The 6893-nt window shown below is 44.8% G+C and overlaps 1 protein-coding gene across 3 annotated transcripts in view; it reads right to left on the bottom strand.

The window, feature by feature from the left end:
* Positions 1–5263: 5263 nt before the first annotated feature.
* The window catches only part of LOC127657859 (RNA-binding protein 24-like), a 20487-nt gene continuing 18857 nt past the window's right edge, over positions 5264–6893 (bottom strand). Inside the window, exons 2-3 of one of the 3 annotated variants that reach the window (XR_007972323.1) lie at positions 6862–6893; positions 5264–6155 (exon numbers count right to left, since the gene is read on the bottom strand). The exon at positions 6862–6893 is cut by the window's right edge and continues 847 nt beyond it. The gene's annotated coding sequence lies outside the window, so the exon portion shown is untranslated. The other 2 variants (XM_052146809.1, XM_052146808.1) reach the window with 2 other exon arrangements.

Below are 6893 nucleotides of genomic sequence, written 5' to 3'. Positions count from 1 at the left end.
AAAGCAGTGGTGTGTAATTGAAAGATTAATTAAATGTGTGATTGGGGGAGTTAAAATCTATAAATGTTTCTTAACTAACGTACTATCCATGTTAAAAGCATCCTTACTTTTAGACTGATTTAAAGAACAAATTCAGTCGTCACCAAATTGAAACTGACGTTTATTAGTATGTATAGTAAGTTCTCTTTTTTTGAAGTGATTTCCTAACTCATGGACTGAAGATAGATACAATAGCAACATTTCCTGAAATCTAAGATGTATATCTCCTGTGTTTAGTTGTTTTCACCATCCATCCATCCATCCATCCATCTTCAACCGCTTATCCGAAGTCGGGTCGCGGGGGCAGCTGCTCCAGCAGGGGGCCCCAAACCTCCCTATCCCGAGCCACATTAACCAGCTCTGACTGGGGGACCCCGAGGAGTTCCCAGGCCAGTGTGGAGATGTAATCTCTCCACCTAATCCTGGGTCTTCCCCGAGACCTCCTCCCAGCTGGACGTGCCTGAAACACCTCCCTAGGGAGGCGCAAAGGGGGCATCCTTACCAGATGCCCAAACCACCTCAACTGATTACTTTCGACGCAAAGGAGCAGCGGCTCTACTCTGAGCTCCTCACGGATGACTGAGCTCCTCACCCTATCTCTAAGGGAGAAGCCCGCCACCCTTCTGAGGAAGCCCATTTCGGCCGCTTGTACTCGCGACCTAGTTCTTTCAGTCATGGCCCAGCCTTCATGACCGTAGGTGAGTTGTTTTCACCCTATAAGGTTATTCATATTTTTCTAGATTTCTTTACCATTACCTTTAGCCTCATTTATATGAAGATATTATTGGAGCAAAACAATTTTGTCAAACACTGCACTTTTAATGTATATATATAAACTATAAACAACTGTATAACGGTGAGTGATTTCAGAAAAACAAAGAAAATAAATACCTTTATTTGCCATTGCTAGCTCGGGAAGATGCTCGTGGAAGTTTTTTTTTTCCTGTTCGGGCGTCATGTTCCTCCAATGGAGAGGCGCCCAAACGAGCTCTTCTGATTGGCCAAAATTATCTGATCTGAGCAAAATTTCTGTATCTCTTCTAGACTTAATAGCTTTCTTTAAAGCTGAGTCTCTATCATAGACTGTAAAAAAAGATGGACGACGCCCCTTCACTCTTTTTCATGAGAACTGAAGTTGCCAGTGTCCCGATATGGCGCTGACATCTTGGGACTTGAGTCTGCACAGTTGCGATTTCGGGACCAGACCTGCGCAGTAGTGAGCAGGAAGTAAAGCCGCGAAATCAAGGCCCCGCCCTCACTCTCGCTGAATCAATCGCAAGCACACGCCCCTGCACTTTTGACTTATGACGGTGTGAAATAATTAATTATAGAAATTTAGATATTAAATTTAAAGCTCCAATCTCCTCAGTCCTCCGAAGATCCCGAAAAAAGTCAGTTGGTGCTTCAGTGACTACTTCGCTCAGAGAACCTGTCAATCACAGCTGTCAATCATGATGTCACAGCACCGTTTTTATAGCATCAAATAACTAAAAACAAACTTATTTTGAAAACAATCACTTGAAATGACATCAACGTGATAGAAACGACAGTAAATGACAGAAACTATCTTTGGAAAAAAGATATGTGAAGTGTAATTTAATTGTTTAGTTGGTCTCACGTCCCGTCGAATAACATGGGGAGGCGGGGCTTATGACCTATACTAGGACCAGCCACCGGGGGGCGATCGAGACATTTTGGCTTCACTTTTGAGGGCTTGTGCGGCACACTCGGTCTCTACACTTCATCATTTTCCACAAGTTGTCACTAAACCAAGGTAGATTAACTCTCTTTGTGTTTTCTCTTGACCTTAACAATAAACGTCTTTCTAACAGATTAAATTTTTGTTGTAAATAAATCACAACCATGTTCCACATCTTCTGTTGACAAAATATCATCCCAGACCAAACCATTGAGGTAAATAATAATTTCAAAATACCACATATTTTTTAATATAGAACCTTTGAGACCTTGTCAAGACTATCAAAATACACAATGTTTTTTTTTTTTTTAATTGTTTGAGATATAACCAAATAAAGCGTAAAGATTGTGTATCATTATTGATCCGGGCATCAACTGTGATTTTACTCATGCTAAATTGCTAATTTGCTACTAGAAAATCACTTGCCATTATAAGCTATTTGGTTCGTTAAATGAAGCTGAACGTCGTCTTTGTGTTTGTTTTTACATTTACGTTTACATTTATGCATTTGGCAGACGCTTTTATCCAAAGCAACTTACAGTGCACTTATTACAGGGACAATCCCCCCCGGAGCAACCTGGAGTTAAGTGCCTTACTCAAGGACACAATGGTGGTGGTCATGGGGTTAGAACCTGTGACCTTCTGATTAACTGCCCTGTGCTTTAGCCACTACGCCACCACCACTCTGTTTTTGAGTTGCACAGTGTGCAATAGACTGGCATGTGGTGGTGTAATGGACTAAAGCACATAACTGGTAATCAGAAGGTTGCTGGTTTGATCCCCACAGCCACCACCATTGTGTCCTTGAGTAAGACACTTAACTCCAGGTTGCTCCGGGGGGATTGTCCCTGTAATAAGTGCACTGTAAGTCGCTTTGGATAAAAGCGTCTGCCAAATGCATAAATGTAAATGTAGAAACTCGTCAATCATTGTGTTGAGGAATGAAGGCTATACAATACTTGAAATTGCCCAAACACTGCAGATTTCATACAGAAGGATAAAGCACAACTGTCTCTAACAAGGACAGAAGGAGATGTGGAAGACCAGATGTGCAACTAAACAAGAGGATAAGTACATCAGAGACTCTGGTTTGAGAAATAGATGTCTCACATGTCCTCCGCTGACAGCTTCATTGAATTCTACCCGTTCAACACCAGTTTCATGTACAACAGTAAAGAGAAGACTCTTATGGGAAGAACTGCAAAGAAAAAGACACTTTTGAGACAGAAAAACTAAAAGAAAAGGTGTGCAAAGAAACAGACATTGGACAACAGATAATTGGAAAAGAGTGTTACGGATCTAAATCCCATTGAGCTTTTGTGGGATCAGTTAGACTGTAAGGTGCGTCAGAAGTGCCCGACAAGACCGCCACATCTATGGCAAGTGCTACAGGAAGTGTGGGGTGAAAGGTCAAGTGCTACAGGAAGTGTGGGGTGAAAGGTCACCCAAGTAGGAGGATCTGCAACGCTGTCATTGCTGCACGCGGAGGATTTTATGATGAGAACTCTTTGAAGTAGCTTAAGATTTTTGTCATATTGTAATTTTTTTCACATTATTACTGTCCTGACTTTACACTGTGATCAGTGGAATGCCACTTTGCTGACTAAAAGTACCAATTTCTTTCCACAAGTGCATTAAATCTATACATTATTCCAAACGTTTGGCCGCCAGTGTAAAAGTGCAGTTTACAAAACAAGACCCGTTTATTTCCTAACATATGTACAATGCAAAGCCATAAGCGTGGCTAGTCTTTCTAAAAATAAAACTATAGTATTTATGAATACAAAAGTAGCCTAAACACTTTAAAAAAAAACATCATTGATACATGCAAGTATAATAGATTTCACCTAAAAGGTTAGTCTATTTTATATAGTAACATTCAGGTCAAAATAACTGTTAATGTTACTATTGTAACATCGTAATACATTTTAGAGGGGATTATTTGGAAAGCATGATAACTGCACCTTCCAACAGACTGTTGTTTAATTCCTAGATCGATTAGGCAATGTGACCATATTAATATCAATATACAATAAAACAATATACCATCACAAGTTTGAGCCCACGGGGGAGTGCAGAGACCAATTGATCAACGGATAATGAAACTTAAGAGTAAACTGCTATTCTTAAATATGGCCTGTGGAGCGGAGGGGGCGGGGCCGGGTCAGAATAACACGCGCCCGGTCCCCAATCGGCCTGACGGGGCGCGCGAGGGATAAAGGCGGCCGGTGACGACGGTTCAAGAGAGAGAGTATTACGGGCATGTCCGTCATGTGTGTGTTTATGTTTGTACTTTTGATTTAAGTTTTCAATAATTATGATTTATGTTGACAAGCCGGTTCTCGCCTCCTCCTTGCCTATCTAACCCCCTTACATTGGTGCCGAAAGCCCGGGAAGGAGGAGGGATGCCCTTCGCAGAGTCCTCGACACTACCGTGCACCCTGGAGAGCGCCGCTGCCATCTGCCGGGTGACGGAGTAGCCCGACCGCCTGGATGCGGTGAACGGTCGCCGTCCGCGGGGCGAGTGGGGACTGGATTCCCCGACCTCCTGGAGAGATGAAGCCGCTGCCAGGGGCGGAAGAGTGCCCTGCCGTCCCCCAGAAACGTGAGGGTTCGAGGAGAAGACCGCCGTCCGCGAGGAGAGGAGGGAAGTAACTCCCCGATCGCCTGGAGCGGTAGGGCCGCTGCCAGGGGCGGAGGAATGTTCCCAGGTGCCGCCAGAAAAGCGGAGGGGCGTTCTGTCCGCTGGGGGTCAGAGGTTTGACTCCAGTTCGCCCGGAGAGGAGCGACTGTCGTCCGCCGGAGAGTGTGGAGGAGTGTTCGAGGACCACGCGACAGTACATCAGAGAACCGGTGAGTGAGCTTCTTCTCTCTCTCCTCTCTCTCTCTGTCACACCGTGTTGGCCTTTTCCCTCGCCTATTTTGTTTTTGTTGTTGTTGTTGTTTTTTCCCCTCCTGTCTCCACCCAGGTCAAGGAAGGCAGAGATGACCACGCGGGACGCAAGATACACCCCGCCCCAGGGATAGGGGGGGATGTACGTCATGCTGGTGACACCCTGGCCTGAGATAACGCCGGGAGGAGTGTGGAGCGGAGGGGGGCGGGGCCGGGTCGGAATATCGCGCGCCCGGTCCCCAGGTCCTTGCCTATCTAACCCCCTTACATTGGTGCCGAAAGCCCGGGAAGGAGGAGGGATGCCCGTCGCAGAGTCATCGACACTGCCGTCCACCCTGGAGAGCGCCGCTGCCATCTGCCGGGTGGACGGCAGGATGGGAAGGAGGAGGCGAGAACCGGCTTGTCAACATAAATCATAATTTAATGCAACCTTAAACCAAAAGCACAAATATAAAACACACACACGACGGACATGCCCGTAATTCTCTCTCTCTCGAACCATCGTCACCGGCCGCCTTTATCCCTCGCGCGCCTCATCAGGCCGATTGGGGACCGGGCGCGCGTTATTCCGACCCGGCCCCGCCCACCCCCCGCTCCACATGGCCCTTTAATAAAGTCTTGGAAGTAAATTCTGCATGCATAAATTCAAGCATTTCACTTTGCAATTTCAATTGACATTCCCTTTAATAATGCTGCAGGTTACTTCAATTAAATAGCATAAATACAATGTTACAATCTCAAACAGTCCACCACTATTGAGGTGCAACAATGCAGATTAAACATAGACAGCAGGCTGCATCAAAGTTACACTAATGTTTGAAAATATAATTAAACAGTGCATGTATGAGAACCACATTTTTCAGTAGTGCTAATGGTTTATTACAACATTTAAAAATCAGTGATAAAAATAAAATGTCTCATTTCAATAGGATAGAAATGTAACCAAAATGACTTTATCGTTAAATTATAGTTATTTGGTTTAAGGCACTGAGGTGTAAGTGTCACATTTGTGCGGTTCGGCTTAGAAACATTACGTCACATGATAAAAACAAAACCTTCATTTACTAGCACTGATTAGTGAAGTTCAAGTCTGAAACCAAAAGTCGGACAAGCTTTATGGACTAGAATGCAATAAAACGTGTACGTTCATAAATGTTTATTAGCTGTAATGTTGCGTTCACATACAACGCGAAACGAGCGTTTCGCATGGCGCAATTACATACAGTCAATGCAAAGGTGCAAGTAGAATCGAATAGACGCGAATTTGCGGCGGGCGGCGCGAATGACGCAAATGGCGCGACTCGAACGCGTGAAATCGCTTAATTCGGGTATTGAAATTTGCATGACGCGTTTTCGCGAAAGCCAATCAGCTTTGAGATCTTCCGGATGTCACTGACGTAGTAGCAGAAAGAAATCTCGATAAATGGATGCGGTGGGTCATACATGACACGACGCCATACATGTACAGAGGCCGGACGAATAAAGACATCGCTTGGAGGAAAGCGAGCGAGGAAGTTCGACGACCTGGTAAGTTCTGAAAATATGCGCGACTACTTGATTCCAGCTGTTGGTCGTACTTTACTATGAACGTAGAAGGAGTCGTAGAAGCCCCGCCTCCTGTCCTTTTCCGGAAGAGAAGCGGGAATACTCGCGGGTTCGCGTTACTGGTGCGAACGCGAGTTTAAACGCGCATTTATAATCCAGCGGACAAACTCGCGCGAGCAACGCAAGGCGAACATTTTCTTTGCGTTGTATGTGAACGCACGATAAGTCACTTTGTTTGCTCCCCTACACACAAAAAAAGATCAATGTTTATTAGCTATAATGGTGCATTCACATACAACGCAAAGCGAGCATTTGGCACGGCGCAATTACATCCAAAGTCAATGCAAAGATGCAAATAGAATCGAATAGATGCGAATTTGCGCGGGCGGTGCGAATGACGCAAATGGCGCGACTCGAAAGCGCAAAATCGCTTAATTTGGGTATTCGCGCAAGTTTAAATTTTTTAACTCGAGCAAAAAATTTGCATGATGTGTAAAAATCGCGGAAGCCAATCAGCTTTGAGATTGTCTGGATGTCACTGACGTAGTAGCAGAAAAAAATCTGGATAAATGGATGAAAGAATTGTTGCAGCGGTGTGTCATACATGACACGACGTCATACATGTACAGAGGCCGGACGAATAAAGACGTCGCTTGGAGCAAAGCGAGCGAGGAAGTTGGACGACCTGGTAAGTTCTGAAAATATGCGCGACTACCT

Source organism: Xyrauchen texanus, chromosome 17 (assembly GCF_025860055.1).
Source record: "Xyrauchen texanus isolate HMW12.3.18 chromosome 17, RBS_HiC_50CHRs, whole genome shotgun sequence".
NCBI classification, from domain to species: Eukaryota; Metazoa; Chordata; class Actinopteri; order Cypriniformes; family Catostomidae; genus Xyrauchen; species Xyrauchen texanus.
This window is presented reverse-complemented; position numbering and strand designations above follow the sequence as displayed.